Consider the following 10,685-nt stretch of genomic DNA (forward strand, 5'->3'; position numbering starts at 1 on the left):
CTTCATTGGATCTGGATACGGCCTGGATCCGGTGGACTGCGGTAAACCTCGGGATAAACAGAGAGACTAATATTAGCGTAGACGCCATCCTTCTTATGATGTAACGAGTCCATCAGTATTTATGGGGAGTGTTCCCGGTTCCGGCTGACCTAATCTATGCAGCCTAACATTGAATTATAGAAGTCTATAATGTGTTATGTGTATGCTAGGTAAAAGAGATGTGTTTTTAGTCTAGATTTAAGCTGACAGAGTGTGTCTGGTTCCCGGACAATGTTAGGAAGGCTGTTCCAAAGTTTTGGTGCTAAATAGGAAAAGGATCTACCGCCAGCGGTCGATTTTGATATTCTAGGTATTATCAACTGGACGGTATTTTGAGATTGCAGTAGACGTGAAGGACTATAATGCGTTAAGAGCTCGCTCAAGTACTGCGGAGCTAAACCATTTAATGCTTTGTAAGTAATCAGCAATATTTAAAAATGTATACAATGTTTAATAGGGAGCCAATGCAGTGTTGACAGAACCGGGCTAATATGGTCATACTTCCTGGTTCTGGTAAGAACTCGAGCTGCTGCGTTTTGGACCAGCTGTAGTTTGTTTATTAAGCGTGCAGGGCAACCACCCAGTAGAGCATTCCAATAATCTAGCCTTGAGGTCATGAACGCATGAACTAATTGTTCCGCATTTGTCAATGAGAGCATATTTACATTTACATTTATTCATTTAGCTGACGCTTTTATACAAAGCGACTTACAATTGCTATATATGTCAGAGGTCGCACGCCTCTGGAGCAACTAGGGGTTAAGTGTCTTGCTCAGGGACACATTGGTGTCTCACAGTGGATTCGAACCCGGGTCTCTCACACCAAAGGCATGTGTCTTATCCATTGCGCCACCACCACCCCGCATATGGCGTAATTTAGATATATTTTTAAGATGGAAAAATGCGGTTTTACAGATACTAGACACGTGACTTTCAAATGAAAGATTGGTATCAAAGAGCACACCCAGTTTCCCAACCGACCACGAAGACTTAACAGAGCATCCATCAAGTGTTAGACAGTATTCTAGGTTATTACGTGTGGAAGTTTTTCGTCCAATAATTATAATCTCTGTTTTTTCAGAATTTAGTAGTAGGAAATTACTAGTCAACCAGTTTTTTATATCAGCTATGCATTCCGTTAATTTTGTGAATTGGTAAGTTTCGTTAGGTTTTGAAGAAATATAGAGCTGAGTATCGTCAGCATAACAGTGAAAGCTAATTCCATGTTTCCTAATGATATCTCCTAATGGTAGCATGTACAGAGTGAACAGTAGCGGTCCTAGTACTGAGCCTTGTGGTACGCCATACTGAACTTGTGATCAATAAGACATCTCTTCATTTACTGTTACAAACTGATAATGGTCAGATAAGTATAATTTAAACCATGCTAGTGCAATTCCACTAATGCCAACATAATTTTCGAGTCTATTCAAAAGAATGTTGTGGTCAATAGTGTCAAATGCAGCACTTAGATCGAGTAACACTAATAGAGAGATAAAACCACGATCGGATGATAAGAGCAAATCATTTGTGACTCTAACGAGAGCTGTCTCAGTACTATGGTACGGTCTAAATCCGGACTGAAAATCCTCGCAGATATCATTTCTTTCTAGAAAGGAACACAGTTGTGAGGATACCGCCGTTTCTAGTATCTTTGACAGAAAAGGCAGATTCGAGATCGGCCTGTATTGACTAATTCTGTAGGATCAAGTTGCGTTTTTTTAACAAGTGGTTTAATCATAGCCAGCTTAAAGGTTTTTGGTACGTATCCTAGAGACAAAGACGAATTAATGATATTAAGAAGAGGATCTATGACCTCTGGGAGCATCTCTTTCAGTAGCTTAGTCGGTATAGGGTCTAACATACAGTGCTGGTCAGAATTATTTGCCCCCTTGGTAAATATGATCAAAGATGGCTGTAAAAAATAAATCTGCATTGTTAATCCTTTTGATATTTTATTTTAAAAATTAGCAAAAATCGAACCTTTCATTGAAGTAAAAGAATTGCAAGTGGGGGGGAAATCACATTATGAAATAAATGTTTTTCTCCAAAACACGTTGGGAACAATTATTTGCTCCCTTTAATTAAATACTTTTTGCAACCTCCTTTTTCCCAGATAACAGCTCTGAGTCTTCTCCTATAATGCCTGATGAGTTTGGAGAACACCTGACAAGAGATCAGAGAACATTCCTCCATACAGAATCTCTCCAGATCCTGCAGATTCCCAGATCCATGTTGGCGCTTCTTCTCTTCAGTTCAGCCCACTCATCTTCTATAGGGTTCAGGTCTGGGACTGGGTTGGCCATTGCAGAAGCTTAGTTTTGTGCTCAGTGACACATTTTTGTTTTGATTTTGATGTTTGATTTTGGATCACTGTCCTGTTGGAAGATCCAAACATGGCCCGTTATAAGATTTCTAGCAGAGTTTGTCAGGTTTTGATTTTTTTATCTGTTGGAATTTGATCGAATCCATGATGCCATGTGTCTGAACAAGATGTCCAGGACCTCTGGCAGAAAATTAGGCCCACATCATTAATTTGATTCGATCAAATTCCAACAGATAAAAAAAATCTAAACCTGACAAACTCTGCTAGAAATCTTATAACGGGCCATGTTTGGATCTTCCAACAGGACAGTGATAAAAAAACAACATCAAAATCAAAACAAAAATGTGTCACTGAGCACAAAACTAAGCTTCTGCAATGGCCATCCCAGTCCCTGACCTGAACCCCTATGAGTGGGCTGAACTGAAGAGAAGAAGCGCCAACATGGATCTGGGAATCTGCAGGATCTGGAGAGATTCTGTATGGAGGAATGTTCTCTGATCTCTTGTCAGGTGTTCTCCAAACTCATCAGGCATTATAGGAGAAGACTCAGAGCTGTTATCTGGGAAAAAGGAGGTCGCAAAAAGTATTTAATTAAAGGGAGCAAATAATTGTTCCCAACGTGTTTTGGAGAAAAACATTTATTTCATAATGTGATTTCCCTCCCACTTTCAATTCTTTTACTTCAATGAAAGGTTAGATTTTTGCAATTTTTTAAATAAAATATCAAAAGGATTAACAATGCAGATTTATTTTTTGCAGCCATCTTTGATCATATTTACCAAGGGGGCAAATAATTCTGACCAGCACTGTATGTTAGACCCTATACCGACTAAGCTACTGAAAGAGATGCTCCCAGAGGTCATAGATCCTCTTCTTAATATCATTAATTCGTCTTTGTCTCTAGGATACGTACCAAAAACCTTTAAGCTGGCTATGATTAAACCGCTTGTTAAAAAAATGCAACTTGATCCTACAGAATTAGTAAATTACAGGCCGATCTCGAATCTGCCTTTTCTGTCAAAGATACTAGAAAAGGCGGTATCCTCACAACTGTGTTCCTTTCTAGAAAGAAATGATATCTGTGAGGATTTTCAGTCCGGATTTAGACCGTACCATAGTACCGAGACAGCTCTCATTAGAGTCACAAATGATTGGCAAGGTGTGAAGAAATATAGAGCTGAGTATCATCAGCATAACAGTGAAAACTAATTCACTCTGTACATGCTACCATTAGGAGATATCATTAGGAAACATGGAATTAGTTTTCACTGTTATGCTGATGATACTCAGCTCTGTCAAAATTGGTCTTCGGTGGTGGCCGACAGACACTGTCATCCTTTCTTGCCCTTTTTTTATTTTATTTATTTTTTAAGCTGTGATTTTACCACTTGATTTCATAGCTTTGTAAGATAAAATTCTTCTTTTGTTAGACCTGATAATTATTTTGGTATACAATCATATCAATATCAAAAAGTAGAATAAAAAAGTAGCCTTAAAAAGTTTATTTTAACTAATAGTCTAATTTTCTACCATATACTATACAATTGAATAAAATTAGCTGCTAGATAACATCTTGCTTTGCACTTTTTTTTCTGGTTTCACGTCACTCCAGTCTAAACTTAGTGATTTTTTTGGTAATGTTTCTACACATTGTCATTTAAATAACCTGAAAATACTATGTAGTTTATTAAGGTTAAATCTTGCTTACCACTCTTACTAAAAAAATGGGGTTAGCACACTTACATTCTCATTTTATGAGGTGTTCTGAATAAATGATTTGTTTGTAAAATACAGCTGTTACATACATGGATTTTTTGTTCATGTTACTTCACAGTGCATTAACTAATGTTAACAAATACAACTTTTGATTTCAGTAAAGTAGGCTACTTGTAAATGGTGAAATTAACATTAAGAAAGATTAATTAATGCTGTAGAAGTGCATTTTATTAATAGTTAATGTTAATTAATGTTGTTAACTGGAGTTTAATAAATGGAACCATATTGTAAAGTGTTACCGATTTGTTATTCACCGATTCAGACGTCCCGTGAGTTCAGTGTTGGACAGATCAGTTGTTTTATCCATTCATTAATGTGAATCGGTTCAATGGAGTCATTAGTTTGCGAACCGGACGTGTCATTAGTGGACGTGTACGCGTTGTGTGATTATCCCGGCAGTTTAGGACATCGCACAACATTTGTGTCAACACAGAAAACATTTCATCACTGGATAGCTTTTTTTGTTTATTGTAAGTGTGGTTTAGCTACAGTGCTGGTCAGAATTATTTGCCCCCTTGGTAAATATGATCAAAGATGGCTGTACAAAATAAATCTGCATTGTTTATCCGGTAGGTTTCGGCAAGGTGTGAAGAAATATAGAGCTGAGTATCATCAGCATAACAGTGAAAACTAATTCCATGTTTCCTAATGATATCTCCTAATGGTAGCATGTACAGAGTGAACAGTAGCGGTCCTAGTACTGAGCCTTGTGGTACTCCATACTGAACTTGTGATCGATGAGACATCTCTTCATTTACTGTTACAAACTGATAACGGTCAGATAAGTATGATTTAAACCATGCTAGTGCAATTCCACTGATGTCAACATAATTTTCGAGTCTATTCAAAAGAATGTTGTGGTCAAGAGTATCAAATGCAGCACTAAGATCTAGTAACACTAATAGAGAGATAAAACCATGATCGGATGATAAGAGCAAATCATTTGTGACTCTAATGAGAGCTGTCTCAGTACTATGGTATGGTCTAAATCCGGACTGAAAATCCTCACAGATATCATTTCTTTCTAGAAAGGAACACAGTTGTGAGGATACCGCCTTTTCTAGTATCTTTGACAGAAAAGGCAGATTCGAGATCGGCCTGTAATTGACTAATTCTGTAGGATCAAGTTGCGTTTTTTTAACAAGCGGTTTAATCATTGCCAGCTTAAAGGTTTTTGGTACGTATCCTAGAGACAAAGACGAATGAATGATATTAAGAAGAGGATCTATGACCTCTGGGAGCATCTCTTTCAGTAGCTTAGTCGGTATAGGGTCTAACATACAGTGCTGGTCAGAATTATTTGCCCCCTTGGTAAATATGATCAAAGATGGCTGTAAAAAATAAATATGCATTGTTAATCCTTTTGATATTTTATTTAAAAAATGAGCAAAAATCTAACCTTTCATTGAAGTAAAAGAACTGAAAGTGGGGGGGAAATAACATTATGAAATAAATGTTTTTCTCCAAAACACGTTGGGAACAATTATTTGCTCCCTTTAATTAAATACTTTTTGCAACCTCCTTTTTCCCAGATAACAGCTCTGAGTCTTCTCCTATAATGCCTGATGAGTTTGGAGAACACCTGACAAGAGATCAGAGAACATTCCTCCATACAGAATCTCTCCAGATCCTGCAGATTCCCAGATCCATGTTGGTGCTTCTTCTCTTCAGTTCAGCCCACTCATCTTCTATAGGGTTCAGGTCCGGGACTGGGATGGCCATTGCAGAAGCTTAGTTTTGTGCTCAGTGACACATTTTTGTTTTGATTTTGATGTTTGATTTTGGATCACTGTCCTGTTGGAAGATCCAAACATGGCCCGTCATAAGATTTCTAGCAGAGGTTGTCAGGTTTAGATTTTTTATCTGTTGGAATTTGATCGAATCCATGATGCCATGTGTCTGAACAAGATGTCCAGGACCTCTGGCAGAAAATTAGGCCCACATCATTAAAGATACAGCAGAGTATTTCATTTTACTCATGGGCTACTTTTTTTATCCCTGTATGAAGCAAACCCATGTTAAAGGGTTAGTTCACCCAAAAATGAAAATGATGTCATTAATGACTCACCCTCATGTCGTTCCAAGCCCGTAAGACCTCCGTTCATCTTCGGAAGATATTTTAGATTTAGTCCGAGAGCTTTCGGTCCCTCCTTTGAAAATGTATGTACGGTATACTGTCAATGTCCAGAAAGGTAATAACGACATCATCAAAGTAGTCCATGTGACATCAGTGGGTTAGTTAGAATTTTTTGAAGCATCGAAAATACATTTTGATCCAAAAATAACAAAAACGACGACTTTATTCAGCATTGTATTCTCTTCCGGGTCTGTTACTGTCTGCTGACGTAAGATGCTGCTGACGTGTTATCTCGTGCGCCCGAGCTTCGTTTACAGTCTGAGGGAGACGCACGCTGTAAACAAAACAATCTTCGCAAACATGTCTAAGGATTTCGACACAGAGGAAGACATGCATTTTTTTGCCCAGCCATATTTATTTTAACCTGAATACACGGACGAAGAACTAAGCAGCGTCTTACGTCAGCAGCGTCACTGCGGAGTCGTGAACGCGGATTGACAACAGACCCGGAAGAGAATACAATGCTGAATAAAGTCGTAGTATTTGTTATTTTTGGACCAAAATGTATTTTCGATGCTTCAAAAAATTCTAACCAACCCACTGATGTCACATGGACTACTTTGATGATGTCGTTATTACCTTTCTGGACATGGACAGTATACCGTACATACATTTTCAATGGAGGGACAGAAAGCTCTCGGACTAAATCTAAAGTATGTTAAACTGTGTTCCGAAGATGAACGGAGGTCTTACGGGCTTGGAACGACATGAGGGTGAGTCATTAATGACATAATTTTCATTTTTGGGTGAACTAACCCTTTAACATGGGTTTGCTTCATACAGGGATAAAAAAAGTAGCCCATGTGTCAAATGAAATACTCTGCTGTATCTTTAATGATGTGGGCCTAATTTTCTGCCAGAGGTCCTGGACATCTTGTTCAGATACATGACATCATGGATTCGATCAAATTCCAACAGATAAAAAATCTAAACCTGACAACCTCTGCTAGAAATCTTATAACGGGCCATGTTTGGATCTTCCAACAGGACATAGATCCAAAAACAAACATCAAAATCAAAACAAAAACGTGTCACTGAGCACAAAACTAAACTTCTGCAATGGCCATCCCAGTCCCGGACCTGAACCCTATAGAAGATGAGTGGGCTAAACTGAAGAGAAGAAGTGCCAACATGGATCTGGGAATCTGCAGGATCTGTAGAGATTCTGTATGGAGGAATGTTCTCTGATCTCTTGTCAGGTGTTCTCCAAACTCATCAGGCATTATAGGAGAAGACTCAGAGCTGTTATCTGGGAAAAAGGAGGTTGCAAAAAGTATTTAATTAAAGGGAGCAAATAATTGTTCCCAACGTGTTTTGGAGAAAAACATTTATTTCATAATGTGATTTCCCCCCCACTTTCAATTCTTTTACTTCAATGAAAGGTTCGATTTTTGCATTTTTAAAAAATAAAATATCAAAAGGATAAACAATGCAGATTCATTTTTTTACAGCCATCTTTGATCATATTTACCAAGGGGGCAAATAATTCTGACCAGCACTGTAGCTAAACCACACTTACAATAAACGAAAAAAGCTATCCAGTGATGAAATGTTTTCTGTGTTGACACAAATGTTGTGCGATGTCCTAAACTGCCGGGATAATCACACAAACGCGTACGCGTCCACTAATGACACGTCCGATTCGCAAACTAATGACTCCACTGAACCGATTCACATTAATGAATGGTTAAAACAACTGATCTGTCCAACACTGAACTCACGGGACGTCTGAATAGGTGTATAACAAATCGGTAACACTTTACAATATGGTTCCATTTATTAAACTCCAGTTAACAACATTAATTAACATGAACTATTAATAAACATTAACTCATATTTTTTATATCAGCTATGCATTCCGTTCATTTTGTGAATTGGTAGGTTTCGTTAGGTTTTGAAGAAATATAGAGCTGAGTATCATCAGCATAACAGTGAAAACTAATTCCATGTTTCCTAATGATATCTCCTAATGGTAGCATGTACAGAGTGAACAGCAACGGTCCTAGTACTGAGCCTTGTGGTACTCCATACTGAACTTGTGATCGATGAGACATCTCTTCATTTAGTGTTACAAACTGATAACGGTCAGATAAGTATGATTTAAACCATGCTAGTGCAATTCCACTGATGCCAACATAATTTTCGAGTCTATTCAAAAGAATGTTGTGGTCAATATTATCAAATGCAGCACTAAGATCTAGTAACACTAATAGAGAGATAAAACCACGATCGGATGATAAGAGCAAATCATTTGTGACTCTAATGAGAGCTGTCTCAGTACTATGGTACGGTCTAAATCCGGACTGAAAATCCTCGCAGATATCATTTCTTTCTAGAAAGGAACACAGTTGTGAGGATACCGCCTTTTCTAGTATCTTTGACAGAAAAGGCAGATTCGAGATCGGCCTGTAATTGACTAATTCTGTAGGATCAAGTTGCGTTTTTTTAACAAGCGGTTTAATCATAGCCAGCTTAAAGGTTTTTGGTACGTATCCTAGAGACAAAGACGAATTAATGATATTAAGAAGAGGATCTATGACCTCTGGGAGCATCTCTTTCAGTAGCTTAGTCGGTATAGGGTCTAACATACAGTGCTGGTCAGAATTATTTGCCCCCTTGGTAAATATGATCAAAGATGGCTGTAAAAAATAAATCTGCATTGTTAATCCTTTTGATATTTTATTAAAAAAATTAGCAAAAATCTAACCTTTCATTGAAGTAAAAGAACTGAAAGTGGGGGGAAATCACATTATGAAATAAATGTTTTTCTCCAAAATGTGTTGGGAGTAATTATTTGCCCCCTTTTATTAAATACTTTTTGCAACCTCCTTTTTCCCAGATAACAGCTCTGAGTCTTCTCCTATAATGCCTGATGAGTTTGGAGAACACCTGACAAGAGATCAAAGACCATTCCTCCATACAGAATCTCTCCAGATCCTGCAGATTCCCAGATCCATGTTGGCGCTTCTTCTCTTCAGTTCAGCCCACTCATTTTCTACTGGGTTCAGGTCTGGGACTGGAATGGCCATTGCAGAAGCTTAGTTTTGTGCTCTGTTGTTGTTTTTTTTTATCACTGTCCTGTTGGAAGATCCAAACATGGCCCGTTATAAGATTTCTAGCAGAGTTTGTCAGGTTTAGATTTTTTTATCTGTTGGAATTTGATTGAATCCATGATGCCATGTGTCTGAACAAGATGTCCAGGACCTCTGGCAGAAAATAAGGCCCACATCATTAAAGATACAGCAGAGTATTTCATTTGACACATGGGCTACTTTTTTATCCCTGTATGAAGCAAACCCATGTTAAGTGTTTGCTGCCAAAAAGCTCTTTTTTTGTTTCATCTGGCCATAGAACCCATCCCGTTTGAAGTTCCAGTAGTGTCAGTTACTTTTCTAACGTTCTATGGCCAGATGAAACAAAAACAAGAGCTTTTTGGCAGCAAACACTTAACATGGGTTTGCTTCGTACAGGGATAAAAAAAGTAGCCCATGTGTCAAATGAAATACTCTGCTGTATCTTTAATGATGTGGGCCTAATTTTCTGCCAGAGGTCCTCGACATCTTGTTCAGACACATGGCATCATGGATTCGATCAAATTCCAACAGATAAAAAATATAAACCTGACAACCTCTGCTAGAAATCTTATAACGGGCCATGTTTGGATCTTCCAACAGGACAGTGATCCAAAAACAAACATCAAAATCAAAACAAAAATGTGTCACTGAGCACAAAACTAAGCTTCTGCAATGGCCATCCCAGTCCCAGACCTGAACCCCTATGAGTGGGCTGAACTGAAGAGAAGAAGCGCCAACATGGATCTGGGAATCTGCAGGATCTGGAGAGATTCTGTATGGAGGAATGTTCTCTGATCTCTTGTCAGGTGTTCTCCAAACTCATCAGGCATTATAGGAGAAGACTCAGAGCTGTTATCTTGGAAAAAGGAGGTTGCAAAAAGTATTTAATTAAAGGGAGCAAATAATTGTTCTCAATGTGTTTTGGAGAAAAACATTTATTTCATAATGTGATTTCCCCCCCACTTTCAATTATTTCACTTCAATGAAAGGTTAGATTTTTGCAAATTTTTAAAATAAAATATCAAAAGGATTAACAATGCAGATTTATTTTTTACAGCCATCTTTGATCATATTTACCAAGGGAGCAAATAATTCTGACCAGCACTGTATGTTAGACCCTATACCGACTAAGCTACTGAAAGAGATGCTCCCAGAGGTCATAGATCCTCTTCTTAATATCATTAATTCGTCTTTGTCTCTAGGATACGTACCAAAAACCTTTAAGCTGGCAATGATTAAACCGCTTGTTAAAAAAACGCAACTTGATCCTACAGAATTAGTCAATTACAGGCCGATCTCGAATCTGCCTTTTCTGTCAAAGATACTAGAAAAG

This window comes from Leuciscus leuciscus (assembly GCF_965113295.1).
Source record: "Leuciscus leuciscus genome assembly, chromosome: 13".
In the NCBI taxonomy this organism is placed as follows: Eukaryota; Metazoa; Chordata; class Actinopteri; order Cypriniformes; family Leuciscidae; genus Leuciscus; species Leuciscus leuciscus.